The 16,062-nt window shown below is 40.0% G+C and overlaps 1 protein-coding gene across 1 annotated transcript in view; it reads left to right on the top strand.

The window, feature by feature from the left end:
• The window catches only part of ZFYVE9 (zinc finger FYVE-type containing 9), a 98,332-nt gene that overhangs the window by 35,468 nt on the left and 46,802 nt on the right, over window positions 1-16,062 (top strand). The window lies entirely within an intron of this gene.

The following is a 16,062-nucleotide window of genomic DNA, read 5'->3' as shown; positions in this document are numbered from 1 at the left end:
TAGACATACACTACACACCACTGATAGCGGTGTATAGCATAAGCATAGCCTAAAACAGACATGCTGGGAAACTATTATTGCATAGACTTAGAATGAATTCACTAAAAGCTAAAATCCCCTCCGTTTGCTCTAGTCAGGGCCAGACACTGATCAAAAAACTATTAACGAACAATTCTCCAAATTCTATCAGTGCTTGTATTTAGAGGAAGATACCCTGATGATCAGTTACTAGAAGAATATATCCAAAATCTGCAGCTTCCCCAGCTAACAGAACAACAACAAATTTGGCTCGATTCTCAGTTACATACCTCTGAGGTCTGGCCGCCCTAGGCAACATGAAATCAGGCAAGCCCCCAGGCTTAGACTGCTTTCCATCTGAATTTTATGCCCAGTTCAAAAGAGACTCTGTCTCCCAGGCTTGCTGAAGTATACACTGAGATTTTTGGTAGAGGCATTCTGCTGCCTTCAGTGAATAAAGCCCTAATCTCAGTCATGCTTAAACCTGACAAAGAGGTCCATATATGTGCTAGCTATTGATTAATATCCTTAATGAACTATGATATTAAGGGCATGTCTACACTTGCCATTTATAGCAGAAAAAAGTCCCTTTTTTGTGCAAAAACCATGGAGCGTCTACACTTGCCAGTGAGTTTTTGCGGTGAAACTCAGAAGTTTCATCGCAAAAAAGAAAACCACCTACACAAGAGGCATACAGATCTGACCCGTGATGTGTAAGTGAAGACATGTTCTTCCTGTTTACACAGCTTTTAGCCTCCAGAGGATATCCCACAGTCCCTAGGTGACCACTCTGGCCAGCAGCTCTGCTGCTTTGATGTCAGGTAAACAGACATCCAGCCTTCCCCCTGTAAAGCCCCAGGAACTTTGAAGCTCCCCTTCCTGTATTCTTGGCAAGTGCTCACTTGTCTGACCAGGTGACAATGCCTGCTCCACGGAGCAAACTATTCCCTGCTTGGAGCATTGCTGAGCTGCTGGAGCTTATCACTGTTTGGAGAGAGGAGGCTGTGCAGGGACCCAGGATGCCATGGGATCACCCTCCCTCATTCCTATAAGACCCATCATCAAACTGGGGATAGCTGCCCTAGAGCGCTGCTCTCATCAATGATGGAAGTGCTAACGTAAACACTCTCTTGACGCCTGAGGAATTAATTGAGTACACAAACCAGAATATTGTCTAAAATTCTGGCTGGGCAATTAGAAAAAGTAATTAGGAACATAATACACCCGGACCAGGTGGTTTTTATATAAAAGAGACATGGATCAGATGATACTTACCAATTTATCAGTGTTCTTTCATGTTATCGAAACCCCTTAAAACCAATGGCCATTCTGTTGGTGGATGCGGAAAAAGCCTTTAACAGAGCTAATTGGGGGAATTTGTTCCTCATTCAAAAAAGTTTGGATTTGGTCCCTCCTTCATTTTCTGGATTAGCCCTTTGTACTCTAATTTTAGCTCCCGAGTTGTAACCAATAAATACATCTCCCCACTTGTTAATCTTTGCCGCAGTATTGGACTGGGCTGTTCACTCTCCTCTTTGATTTGCCCATAAAGCTACTGGCAATACAAATTAGAGCACACCAGGGGATCCAGGATATAAAAATAGGGACCGAGAGATGAAAATATGCTTATGCTGATTATATACTTTTATTCATCATCAACCCCCTTCAGACCATCTCTAACATATTAAAAACTATTCAGTTGTTTGGTATCAGAGGGGTAGCCATGTTGGTCTGGATCCGTAAAAGCAGTAAAGAGTCCTGTGGCACCTTATAGACTAACAGTTAGTCTATAAGGTGCCACAGGACTCTTTGCTGCTTTTTCAGTTGTTTGGGAAAATCTCAGGGTACAAAATGGTACAAGTTGGAAGCTGTTAGTCTCTGGGTGTTTGTCTATAATATAAATATAAATAATCCTTGTTATCTTTTTGCTGGTATCAGGTAGAAATCACGTACTTATATTCCTAGGAAAAAGGATCCCAAAATAAATAGTTAAAATTAATTTCAGTCCTTTTATCACATAGAAAGCTCTGGATTTATATACATGGCAGGTCCTCTCTTTATCCCTTTGGAGCAGAGTTAATTTATTAAAGTTGAATGTCCTCCTGAGACTTCTATTTGTCCTTAGCTCTTTGCCAGTTTATATTCCCCCTTTTTTCAGAATTAACATTTTTAAGACCTTCTTGTGGAGTGTGGGCAACAAGCCCAGATTATCCTTTGAAAAATGCAGCTGCCTATCAAATCACAAGACTTTGGTCTGCCCAACCTTATACTTTACTATATATCCTCAGTCCTGAGCCAAGCAACACAATGGCTGACCTCCTGACACAGGCTCTCCATCCTGGCTGTGCATGGAGGAAGGAATCATAGCTCCACTACCATTAGAATCAGTCCTAAACTCAGACGTCTACTGTTTCTCTAAGGAGATATCTGTACAATTTTAGCTGCTAGGAAATCCTGGTATCTGGTTGCTTTTAAGTTTAAATGTCATCCTTTATTACACTAAGTCTTTAATTTGGGGTAACGCCAAAATTTTAATTGCACATAACCTATTCTATGCCTTATTTGGATTACAAAAAAGATATTGAGTACAAACCACATAACTGAAATGATTTCTTTGTGTTCTTTCCTCAAATTAGGGAGAAATTCCAACTGGATCCAAAGAAAGAATAGCAGTATCTTTAATTTGAATATGCTCTGCAATGCCAGTATGGGCTAGATGCCTTTGCAGCACTGAACCCCCTTCCTAAGTACTGAGGCTTTCTGAAAAAATAACTCTGTGTTACCTGGGGCTGTTTAGTCTGTATTCCTACCTCTCAGGCAAATTGGCAGTCAGCAGTGAGAATGTTAGAGAGCTGTCTAGGGAACATGAGCTGTCAATTTTCTCTTACCAACATTTAGTGGAATCAGTTTATTCCAGCGTGTAGCATTGCTCGCCAGATTTGGGGTTAAGATTAATCCAGCAGAAAATTCTTTGAAGGATGCTCTGGACTTTTGTAGACTTTTCAGGTCCAGAGCAGCCAGATCTGACAAATGCTAGAGCTGCAGGTGCTAATTTATATGATATGCTTTGGATTGCCCTGTAATCTGTCCTTTTTGAACAGAGGTAAATATTTGGCCCAATTTCTTTCTCTCCACCAAGGTGGAACTGCAGGCTGGCCATGCCATCCTGTGTCTAACCAGTCTGTCTTGGAAACTAATATCCTTTGAAAAACTTTGGTGGATAAAGCTATGATCATAGCCAAACATCTGATTCTACAACAGTGTGCCCAGCTAGCGAAGTGAACCTGGCGGCAATTAAACAAATAGTGTTTCACAACAGAAATAGCCAATATAAATTTATGGGTATATGGTCCTCTTTTTTGGAAGTTTCGGAATAATCAGATAAACCCATCAGGTCATCTCTTTTGCTCCTACCCTCATATGATCCTAGACACCTCCCATCGTCTCCCTTTCTCCACTTTTTCCCCTCTCCTCTCCTTCTTACCATTCCTCTCCTGTCCTCCTTTGCTTACCTTTCAGGCTTTTCTTTGGTCTTTTAAACACTTTCAACACAATTTTTTCATTGTTGCTTATCTCTGTTTCTGAAAGGGAATAATTCTGGAGGTTAGTTCATGATCTTATTTTACAAAGAACCCCAATATGGGGCTGAATAACAAAATTACCATCATTACATAATTGTACAGGCAAATCTCTAACCGATCAAAAATCGTCTTTGTTCTATCTTTTTTTCCTTAATAATGAAAAAGTTTGGTCTTACCGACCTTGTAAAATCTGATATTGTCTCTCTGCTCCAGATTAGATACCTTTCCTCTCTTTGTTATCTTGGTTGTTTATGTTAGCTGTGTTAAAATAATAAAGAATAAATACAAAATTCTTGTTAAATTGCAGTTTAAAAACTGAATTTTCTTTAGGTTATTAGTTACTTACTACATATTTTTAAAAGGATGTTAACTTTACTTCTTAAAATACTCATTTTCAAAGGAATTGTTAATCATGTCAGTGATTTTGTGTGGTAAGAATTAGAGCTGAGTGAATAATGGACTTGCTGGTAATTCTGAAATATTGGAAGGTCCACCTGAAAAAAAAATATATATATATTTTAAATTTCAGTAAATTGAAAGGTCAAAAAAAATTGAGTTAGGTTGAAATTATTTGGTAAATTTGATATGAATTTGCAAATAGTTTTGCTTAACCTGAAATTGCATTTTTGGCAAATTAACCATTTGCTGAAAATTTTTTACCCAGCTCTAACAGTACTGTCTCTTCCATATCCCTCGCAATATTTTCTTTTAAACCACCATTAAATACCAAATGATATTTAATACAGAGCTACATGACAGTAATGTTAAGGATCTGAATGTTAAAGGCCATATTGAAAGCTTACACTTCATTCCCAAATCTGTTGTGGCCAGGCTTTGAATGCTGGTCTTACATGTAATATATAGTCACAGTGAAGTGACATGGTTCTGAATTTTGTGTGTGTTTAAATAGGACTGTCAGTTTTACTTTGGCATAGCTTGTCTTAGCGATACAAGCATTTATTTAAACACTATCTACATTAGCATTTCTTCTTCAGTGACAAATTTGTATGGTTAATTTTCTTATGAAAGGGTGTTAATGTAAATAAACAGATTAGGCCCTGGTAATCCAGTATGGAATAAACAAGAGTCAAAAATGTTGAGGCTACCAGTTCCAGTAGTGAAAAATTCTTGAGGACCCAGGGCAGAATGTTCTAGTTGGAAGATCTTTAACTGTTTAATTCCCTACCACCAGAAACTAGGATGAAGTTGAATGTTTCTACTCCGAGGCCATGGCTACACTGGCACTTTACAGCGCTGCAACTTTCGCGCTCAGGGGTGTGAAAAAACACCCCCCTGAGCGCTGCAAGATACAGCGCTGTAAAGCCTCAGTGTAATCAGTGCTGCAGCGCTGGGAGCGCGGCTCCCAGCGCTGCAAGCTACACCCGTAAGGGATGTGGTTTACGTGCAGTGCTGGGAGAGCTCTCTCCCAGTGCTGGTGCTCCAACTACAGTCACACTTCAAAGCGCTGCCGCGGCAGCGCTTTGAAATTTCAAGTGTAGCCATACCCCTAGGGTATAATGCAAGAGACATCTCTCTGCATAGGGCATACCCCAGTTAAAAGATGCAGAATCACACAGCAGTTCTCTCCTGGAAGGCAACTACAAAGATAAGCTTGTTCAGAATACCAAATAACTCTAGGACAGTATGAAGAATTTTTTTTGATGTATGTTTGTCTTATGCATATGGTAACTGGCATGTTACTTTATATATACACATCTGTGATGCTCCCCCGAGTACCCAGGGTTGTGAGGCACCTTACTACTACCTTCCTTTAGCATGAAGCAGTCTTGTCTATGCCTGCTGTGGATCAGCTCCCTGAACCCACCAGTCTCTGGCAATACAAGCACTATGTTCCAGGGCTGCGCAGGCCTCACGCTTTCTTTACAGGTAGCGATAGGCATACACCAACCTCTCAGGGCTGGTCTACACTACCACTTAAATTGGTGTAACTTAAGTTACTTGGGGGTGAGAAAAGGACACCCCCCCCCCCCCGAGCGACGTATGTTACATTGACTTTAGCGCTGTCCACCCTGAGCTATGTCAGTGGGAGACGCTTTCCACTTATCCAGTGAACAGTCACTGAATTGCCAGGCCTGCTGTTCCCAAAGGAATAGTATGCACCAGCTTTTAAGAGTCAACTCAGGATCAGTACTTTGCTTAACACCACAGCACTTAGGAATAGTTACAGTGAAAACAAGAATAAGTTTATTATTAAAAAACAGAGAATCAAGTGATAGGAAGTAAGAATATTATTGGAAACAAATGGTTGCATATAAAACAAAAACCGAAGGTGCTTTCTAGAGACTAAACTTAACGAACAGGTTAACTTCCTGTCTAAAGAAGTTTATCTCACTCAAAATTTCACTCCAGCGTTTTCAGCCAAGCCTGGTTGAAACCCTTTTTTCATGAAGCAAAATTGCTGTCCTTTTACTTCTTGAGAGAAGAGTGGAAGGGTGTCTGCCCCCCAGATTTAGTGGAGCAAGCCTCTGATGTGTACCTCTGGATTGGGTCGGTTTCCCCCCATCCCTCCCCACCTATTTTTCTCCTCCTATTAGTTTCTTTCTGAAGTCCCCATTCTTTCGTTTGCATTCAGTTCAGACTGGTGACAGGAAACCCATTGTGAACTCTACAATATGTAAATTACATATTGTAACAGCCAGATAGTTAAACAATTCTTGTCTGACAGGAAACCTCTTTTTCACCTTTGCTGGTGACCAGTCCCTAGACACATAGCTTATAATTTTCAGTGCTTATACATAACTCCTTACACAACATCTGTACATACATTTCACAATGATCCTGATGACTGGGTGTCACTTTTTTATTTGAGGCCTCACATGACATTCACTGGTGAACTGGAATGCACATATCGGACTCAGGAGATTCCATTGACCTGTATGGACCTCCTCTGTGCCACTTGCCAGGCACTAATTGGTCCCTGGGTCACATCATATATAAACCATCAAATATAAACATTTTTGTGCAGGCAACTTAATCTATAAATAATTGTAAGCGTTCATTGTTTTGTTGCATTTTTGGGTCAAGTCGCACAAATCTTTATAGTATTCAGGATATTCAATTTTCATAGACAGATTAACCTGTCTTCTTCAAGGAAGATTTAGATTTGCAATAGCATAGAAATGGACTTGGGCCTAGGTGCCATGACAGAGTTAACATTTATATATGATCTGTAGATATTGGAGATCTCTTCAATCTGCCACACTGTTTATGCCTGAGCATTCATAAGCTTTAAAGAGAAGAGAATCCTTGTAGATGCTGAGTAATGCATGCCATGATACAAACATTTGGTAAGTTGATAAATAAAACATGTTGGTTTTTTATTTGTTTATACAAAAAACATGACCCAGTGGGGTGACTGGAAGTGGTCTAATTGACATAAAACATTATTTCATTAGCTTTTCACTGTCAGAAATAAGTGATTTGGTGGGCTCAGCCTACATCACAAAACCATCACCTATGTTAGTCTTCAGTCAGGAGAAACCCAGGACTGGAATATTAAATGTTGTTGGCCAGAAATTGAGGCATATTTGGTGGGGTTATTTACACAGCTCTCTTGTCAGCAGTATGCCTGGCTATGGCCATTGTAGTCAATATTACTTTCATAAGCACCACAATTCAAATTTAGCCTAAATCAGTTCATAAAGTGGGGAATAGACAACAAAAAGAAACATAAGGTTGGCTGAAAGAGAGGCCGTGCATTTGGTGGTTCAGAAGTTGCCAGGCACAAACATTGATGACCACCTGGATGCAAAAATTAAAAATGTTGTCTTTTTAGCTGCACTTCTTGCTACTTATAATATGTTGCTTATAATTAGTTATTCTTGCAGTATCTTGACACAGGAGACTTTCTGAGCTGTTTCTGGAATATCAGCTCTGCTTTTCAGTGACTCAGTAAACTGTCCTTCAATGCAAAGGCCATTGAATTCAGTTTGTTGTTCAGTCTTGATTTATTGTACTTTTTCATTAACAAATAAAATGCATCTCTGTTGAGCTTTTGAAGATTATTCTGGTTAAACATTTAAGCCTCTGCCCTCTTCAAAATAATGATTGAAGGGACAATGATTGAAGTTGAGCCATAGAACACTGCCCTTCTGATTCAGTGACAGTCCTTACCTTAGACCTTAGTCCATCCTGTGCTTTGCAGCATATTGGGCTACCCACATTTGCCATCCTTGCCTGTCAACTGCCCTTCTCTCCAGATCTTCCCATTTCATGTTGAGGCGCTTGATGTCATTCAGAACTGTTCATTTCCATGTTATTTGCAGTCTTCCTCTCTTCTTGCATTTTCTGGCTTCCATTCAAGGGCAGTATTTGGTAAGCATTCTTTTTCCATTCTCCGCACATGTCCCAGCCACTGATGTCTTCTTTTGTAGATTATTTGTGAGAGGGTGCCTTTATTCATCTTTCTATCTCTGTATGTTGTTCCCAATATTCTTCTTAGACATTTTGTGATGAAATGCATCCAGCTTTTGTGTATCTTTCTTGGTAAGTTGCCATGTCTCACTGCTATATGTTGTGATGGTGATAACAATTGCTTTGTACATGTCCAGTTTTGTCTTGAAGGAGATGTTTGAGTTGCCAGATGTTTCTGAGTCCTCCAAATGCAGCATTTGCCTTCCTAAGTCATTGTCTTATTTCCTCAGAACTAGTACCGTTTCTGCTGAAGGTACTTCCAGGATATGTAAAATTGTCCACTGTCTCCAGTTTCTCTTCTTCAATTTTGATTTCTGTCTCTATAGTCCTCATTAACATGATTTTACATTTATTTGCATTGTATCTCAAACCTGGCTTCTCCATTACTTCTTTTACTTGGTTTGTGCATTTTTGTAGTCCGTTTGCCCTTATCAATGAAGATGCCATGTCGTCAGCAAAGTCTAGATCAAATAGCCTTGAATTGATCCATATTAGGCCATATGTATCACTGTCGCATTGTTTTAGCCCCTAGTCGATGACTAGGATAAACAAAAGGAGACAGGACGTACCCCTGCCTTATACCTATCCTGATGCTGAATGGCTTACTCAATCCATTTTAATGCAGCGTTTTTAGCTGGCGTAGAATGCCTTTATAATGTTAATTAATTTTGTTGGAATTCCAGATTGTTCCACAATTTTCCACATTGTTTCCCTGTTTATGCTATTGAATGCCTTTTGGAAGTCCATAAAATTGATGGCAAGACTGCCTTGGAATTCAGTTGTGCTCTCAATAATCCGTCTCAGGGTGCAGTAAGGTGAAGTTATTAATCATCTTAATCAGGTTATACCAATTCTTTCAAATATCAGGATGACCTCTAAGGAGGAAAAGAAAACAAGGTAAACAAAGATATTTTAGGGGAAAATGTTATACTGCAATACATTTTAAAAAAGTACAGTGACTTACATAACTCACTTTGATTTTAATGGAAACATGTAGCTGAACATATGGCAGTTACCCCATTGGCCTGATCTCCTTTGCTTAATAGGAGCTAGAATTCTGTTATTTACTAAAGGAAACAATAAGGTGCTATCTACCAACATAGGGACCCATCATTCCAGTCCTCGTTTGCATAAACACAGATTACTCATGTAAGTAGTCTCATTGGGTTCAATGGGATTGCTTACATGACTAAGGATTTGCAGAATTGAGCAAAGAGTCCTTCCCTCCCCTCCCTTTTGGAACAACTAGGTTAAAAATGTTGTTGGGGGTCTTCTCCTCCTCAGATTTGTTTCAGCCTCAGTTTTCTAAAGAGAGTTAGTTATGTATGTGCTTCCTTGTCTTTCTCCTCTAATCCTATAAATTATTCACAAAGGTATGGGTCTTTATTGCCATGGGGCACTACATGGAAATCATATGATCAGCAGTCCAGAACTGCTCTACAGTTATGAATGATCTTGTTAAATGTTATATTATCTTTTAAATAAGAGATGAGGGGGAAAAAACAACTGCACATAAATTTTGACGCTGGTACTCGTTCCGATGAATTGGGTGCGAGGCAGCCAGCAAGCAACAAAGATGTATGTTTCTGTTCACTTATGAAGTGTGTTTAGTTTAAGGGTAATGATTTTTTTTTATTAAACTACAGTTCTAAACCACAAGAGACCATAGCTGCTAGATCAGTGTAGCATCCTATATTAGACCCTTGTGTGTTTTCACTTCCAGTCCTTAATCCCTGTCCATGCAGGAGAGAAATATTCAATTCTAGGCAGGCTTTGATACATTGGGAGCTGTGGACAGGGCATTGGGGAAAGAGAACCACGGGTATCCATTGTTTATATAAGCACTAAGCTGCCTCCTCTGGCAAGAAAAGGGCATTAAGGGCACTAGCTGTGGTTTTGGCTCTTTTTTTTTTTTTTCTTGAAGGGAGATGGAAAGAAAAGGGTCATTTGTTTTATAAATAATAATTGCTGGTTTTATACTTCAGCATTTCCAGCAAACCTTTTCTGGTAAATAGCAGCTAGGGATAGGCTTCAGTGAGCTTATTTAAAGGGACTGCGTCAGTTTAACTAACTGTTGAAAACAAACACATTTTTAATAATGCCTTGGATTATTAAGTGAAATAATTACAATGTTTCAATGTGCTTGTCTCTTCTGAGGCTTTTTGTTTACTTTGTATATTTCAGCATGGACAATGAAAATCATTGAAGTCAGGTTCATTTTTGTACAGTTAATTTCAGTGGCTGGTTCTTAGTGCTTCAAGCCATTTTGGGCTTCAAACTTTTCAATAAAATGTGTATTTGTTTACAAACAACTCTCTGCATTTGGATTTATGGAGGGGAAATGTGGAAACATTTCTATTTGTTTTAGGATGAACCAAATTTTAATCAGCAGTTTCCCATTAAAAATATTAAAATATACAGATTTTTTCCATAAAGTTTATAAAGTAATTCTTTTAAAACATTAACTGTACTGTGTTGTGTGAGGCTTTCAGGGTAGTGGGTATAAAGTGTTAGGAGTGGTCGTTTTGTGGGCTTGATTTATTATTCATATATAGACAGTTCCACGCATTTACTGAAGACGTAAAATTTTGTATTGGATATTGTTTTGTAACATTTGTAAAGCACCTGCTATTGAGAGAGACTAAAATCAATAAAAATAGTGCCATTTAAAGTGAATTGCTTTCTCTAGTTGTGTGTGACCTTGTTCTTCAGCTTGTTCTTTGCTGTCACTTCAGCCAATATAAATCACGTAATGGGCAAAACTCGGGCATGATTAGGGAGGGAAAAATAATCTAATTTAAATCTTAATTATACCAATGCAGATATATTTTAGTGCATATTAAACTCCTGTTTTCAGGAATCTTAAAATGAGCCCCAAAAACCTACTCTGCTGAAAAATGACCCGAATGAGTGGTCAGATTTGGTTTTTTCTTAAGCCAGAAACATTTTTCTGCATGTGATATTAATGTACAGAAACCTAAAGAGATGTTTACCTCTTTAAAAATGTTTTCAAAGCCATGTAATCAGTGTAGTGTATGTCTTCCTCCTTCCACCTCAAAAACCAGTACGTCAATGATTGTTGGTATCTCTATTTACATAAATCAGTGCTTGCCATCCAATTCACTTGAGTGGTCCTACCAAAAAGTTTATATATTTATGCTAGAGAATTCCTTTATGGATGCCCTTTTTATGTTTTAAGAAGCAGGAAAGAAATTTGAATGGAGTGGTTTCAGACAGCATCATGGTTCACATTGTTACTGAGCACAGGAATCCTGTCTGATGCTTTTTAAACTGCTCAGTCCTACAAATGCCTGCTAGTACTTTTGGTCAGAATCTAATTGACCTCAGTGGGACTTTGTCGAGGAAGTTACTATTCTCAGGTGTGTAACTGTTTGACAGATTGGGCCCCTGCCGAAATTCTAAATTAAATACAAATGGGCTAGATGTGAAATGTACAGTATAATACTTTGAATAAAATAACAATTTTGATGTAGTTGAGTTAATTTTGGTTGATCATCTTTTAGAAGGCTTTGTGGAAGAAGCCTGTTTTTAAGGAGGAATATGTATTAAGACACTGGTGTTTTGGTGCACAAGGTAAAGGTAGGTGTTTCGAGAGTTTGGTGGGTGCTCTGAGTGAAGGCATCAAAATGAGAGGGAGGAAAAGATGCCGGAGAACCACTAAAGTTTTGCAGGCTGTTCTGTTTCTAAAGTGCACTAATTTAGTGTTTGTATATTTAGGGGAGAAACAGCTAATTTAAAAAATGCAAATGCTGTATTCTGCAGTCATTTATGTGAATGAAAAATGTTATGAAGGATTTTGAGTGCATGGACTTAGGTGTGCCTGGCAGCCTAATAATCTACTGATTTGCAGTAAGTGTCCGTAGGGACTCATGAGTCCAAGCTGTCTCAGTCTGCTATGTAAACCTGGCATTTTAGAAAATCTGTAAATCTGTACAATAGACTTTAACTGCTTGGAGAAAGCCAATATGGTATCAAATGAAAAAATGCTGATCTTTTCTCAAACTCTTGAAAGCAAAGCTTCACTTAAAGTTGCTGTTCTGTAAATCACTCAGCTTGTTGCCTGTATGCTTGGGTATTGTAAATGATATGGTTAGTCATCTAGCTGTATGCCTTGCAACAGTGGATGATCTTATAGCCATACACAGTACAATACACATGGGCAGATTTGGGAGGGCCAAGGCCAGGGATCTAGCCTTATCTTTGAATTTCCTTTCAGGACCGCTTAACGTTTTGATGTAGTAATTTTGCATGAATTGAGATTTTGCTGGATTTTTATTTAAATTTTTGTAGAGGCAACCCACCAAGTAGTATAGTCTCCACATTTCACAATATCATAATCTGGAGAGGACTGTTCTCTGGATTCTGTCTCTGTTTTAAGTAGTTTTCTCATTGAGAAACTAGGGAGAGAAAACATAATTAGTGTTACTGCCTGACCCTTAATAGTGTATTTTGCTGCTACATAAGTGGCCATCTAACCCATGTTAATTATGGCTTGCAACTATTTAAGTTTTTGCTGGGCACAGTTGGCGTGGTGGGGATGACACACACACAAAGGAGCAGATGTGTCTCCCTGACTCTGAGGTTGGTTTTGTGCTAGCCCTGAAATACTTTAGGCTGCTCTAAGGTACACTGCTGACTATAGCCCCAAAGGAGCCATCTGCCAGTGGAAAACATTTGGAATGCAGTGTCATCTTGTCTGTGTTCCTTCCCATCCCAGCTAACTGCCTTGTTGGGAGATGGCGTAGCTACACTTGCTGTACACCATTTGGGGACTTCCCCATGCCAGGTGAAATCAGGCTGTTCTCTAGACGCCTTGGATTGCATCAGTGAATCTGGTCCCTGTTTTTTAACATGAGCTTGTGATGGGGCCTAATACAATTCATAACTTCAAAACTACTGAACTGATTTTCTGTAAAATGGATTTGTTTTGTAGATGTCACTGAGACTTAAAAATAAGACATTTCCGTTGTATTATCTATTGATAAATAATTTGTAATTCGATGTCGGGGGTTAAACACTAGGAGGCAAAGCTAAGTTAAGGTTAAGCTTAAAAACATTAAATCTGCATATCCTAACATTTGAATGCTTGATTTCTCGCCCTTAATTTTGCATTATTGCTGGTTGACCTGCTGATGTGTTTAAATACAACTGTCTTTGTTCAAACTAAAGGAAAAATTGTGTTTAACACTGTGGTAGTTAAAAGGTGTTAGTCAATATATTTTCTAACATTATGCATTTTCCTGGTGTAAACAAGGTAGCGTGCATGGTTAAGATGAAGTGTAACTTCAGATTGCAGCCCTGCTGTAATTAGTTTCCTGATTCAGTTGTACCTGTAGCATGGACAACAGACCCTAAACTTTGCAGCTGGCTGTTCTTCCTGAAGCCAGACTACCTCTCAGGCACTATGTGTATGTCTATACTGCAATTTGATACCTGCGACTGGCTCATGCAGGCTGATTTGGGCTCACGGGGTTCAGGCTGAGGGGCTGTTTAACTGTGATGTACACATTTGAACTCGGACTCTGTAGACAGGGCCGGCTCTAGGCACCAGCACTCCAAGCATGTGCTTGGGGTGGCACTTTCCAAGGGGCGGCACTCCGGCTCCTTTTTTTTTTTCTTGGGGTGCAAAAAGCTGGGAGCCGGCCCTGAGCGGAGGTGAGCTGCGGCAGTGGCGGGCGCGGGGAGGGCCGCAGGAAGTAACTCGGGTGGGGGGAAAGGAACCACTTCCCCCCCACTCATCTCCGCTCCACTGCCACCTGCTCCTCTGAGCGCGCTGCCGCTCCACTTCTCCCCCCTCCCTCCCAGGCTTTCTGCACAAATCAGCTGTTTTGCAGCAATCCTGGGAGGGGGGAGAAGCGGAGTGGCGGCGGCACGCTCAGGGAGCAGGCGGAGCGGAAGTGAACTGCGGCGGTGGAGGGCGCAGGGAAGGCCGCAGGAAGTAACTCTGGGGCCAGGCAGAGGAACTGCTCCCACCCAGCCCCGGTTCACCTCCGCCTTCTCCTCCGAGCACGCCGCCGCTCTGCTTCTCCCCCCTCCCTCCCAGGCTTGCCTAGGAGGAAGGGAGGGGCAGGAGGGGAAATGCAGCGTGCCCGGAGGAGGAGGCGGGACCGAGGATTTGGGAAAGGGGCTGGAATGGGGTGGAGTTGAGGCGGGGCTGGGGGGCGCAGGAAATTTTTTTGCTTGGGGCTGCAAAAAACTTGGAGCCAGCTCTGTCTGTGGACACCCTGACTGTTTTCCCCTCATCACACAGTGTTGAAAACAAGTCCTGAGGAGAATAAGACCTTTTCTCTCCCTTTTGTTTCAGATGATTTCCAAGGAATAGGTCAAATCAAAGGCCCCATATACAGTAGGCATGCTATGGCATGCACTCTGTAACAAAGAAAATGTCTGTGCTGGGAATTTAAATGTTTTCAGAACTAGTTCAGCACATCTCAGTGCTGGCAACCATTGTTAGCAAAAAGATCATATTTTTTGTGCTGTCAGAGCTAAAGTGTCACTTGACTGGTTATGGTAAGTTGAAGAAATATCCTTAATGACTCAGTTTATCTATCCTTCCCATTTTGTCTTCCCTCCACCCTGAGACTATCTTTTAATGGGGGTGTTTACCTTAACTTATGTTGTTAGGAATCACTAGAATCTACTCAGCAATTGTGTCAGAGCAAATCACATTTATTCATACACTACCTCTGCGAGGAAGGGGGCAAAGGAATTAAGTATTATCTGTATTTTATGTATATGGAAACAGAGGCATGGACATATTAAATTACTTGTCCAAAGCCATATAGCTAGTCCAGTGGCAGAATGAGACTAAATCCTGAACTTCAGTTGAGTTTCTCGTTCATTAGATGGTGTTGCTTTTCCATGGCCTGTGTGTCGAATGTGGGAGTTCTCACATCTACCATCTACCACAGCAGACATGGTGGTAATTTAAGTATTACAGAAATCCTGTCAAACTCATGCTTACCGTTGAAAGCGAGTCTTGCCTTTTTGAGGGTCTTCTGGGAGACAATATGGGGAAGCTTGCACCGCCATCTTTGATATCTGAAACTTGTACCAGGTTATCTTACCAGGTTTGATAGTTCCATTTAAATGGTGAGGCAGATAGCACTGTTAACTTATTCCTTGAAATTGAAATATTAAGAAGGTCCTTGAAACACCTAGTTGTGCTACCAGTAATGAGCTATGTTGGCAAAAGGGTATGATTATAGTGTGATTTTTGATTTACTGATAATGTGCTGAAAAATATCTCCACTCATTAGTTAAGCTGGAAATGCTGTCAGTAAATAAGAGTGGAAGATTCCTCCTCTTGATTATCACTGTATTGTGGTGGGAAAAATCTGGGAGGTTTGGAACATGGAAAAAAAGGGCACTTTCTTCTTGCCACCCCTACAGAAAAACAGCTCTCTCCCATTTAGATTTCATGAAGCATTTTATTTCTGTATCTCTGAAAGACAGTCTTGCATATAATGCCTTGTAATTGGTGTGGTATGGAATGAAGTGTACTATGAAATGACTTACACTTGCAGACTCAAATGGCTTAGTATACTTTCCGTTCATCTGATTAGAATAGTTTCAGCTGCTCTGACAGCCAGCATATGAAAATGAAACATCCTCTCCCAAATGTTAACAACATTGTAGCTTCAGCCACCTGGCCCATATCAGCAAATTCTACATGTAAATTTGCTCTGTCAGTACGCTGGGTTTTAGTGCCTTACATTTCACGTGTGCTCTTAGGTAGTTAATTATTTTAAAAAAATCTGGACTTGGCTTAAAATTTAAAGCATAAATCTTTTGAGATTGTTTGTAAACTTTGAAGGCTGCCAAGTTTAAAAAAATCAAAATTTATCTTGATGGGGAAGCAGCTAATAAGGATTAGGTTAATTTAAGTGCAGAAATAATTTTGATCGTCAGAAAAAACCCTCAATTTGTGTGTGCAATACTTTAAATTGACCTACATTTTGTATATATTTGAGGGAATTTTCTCCTGGTAAATAAAGGGAGTAGATAA

This window comes from Gopherus flavomarginatus, chromosome 7, assembly GCF_025201925.1.
Source record: "Gopherus flavomarginatus isolate rGopFla2 chromosome 7, rGopFla2.mat.asm, whole genome shotgun sequence".
NCBI classification, from domain to species: Eukaryota; Metazoa; Chordata; order Testudines; family Testudinidae; genus Gopherus; species Gopherus flavomarginatus.
Note: the sequence above shows the minus strand (reverse complement) of the source record. Positions and strands in the feature narration are given on the sequence as shown.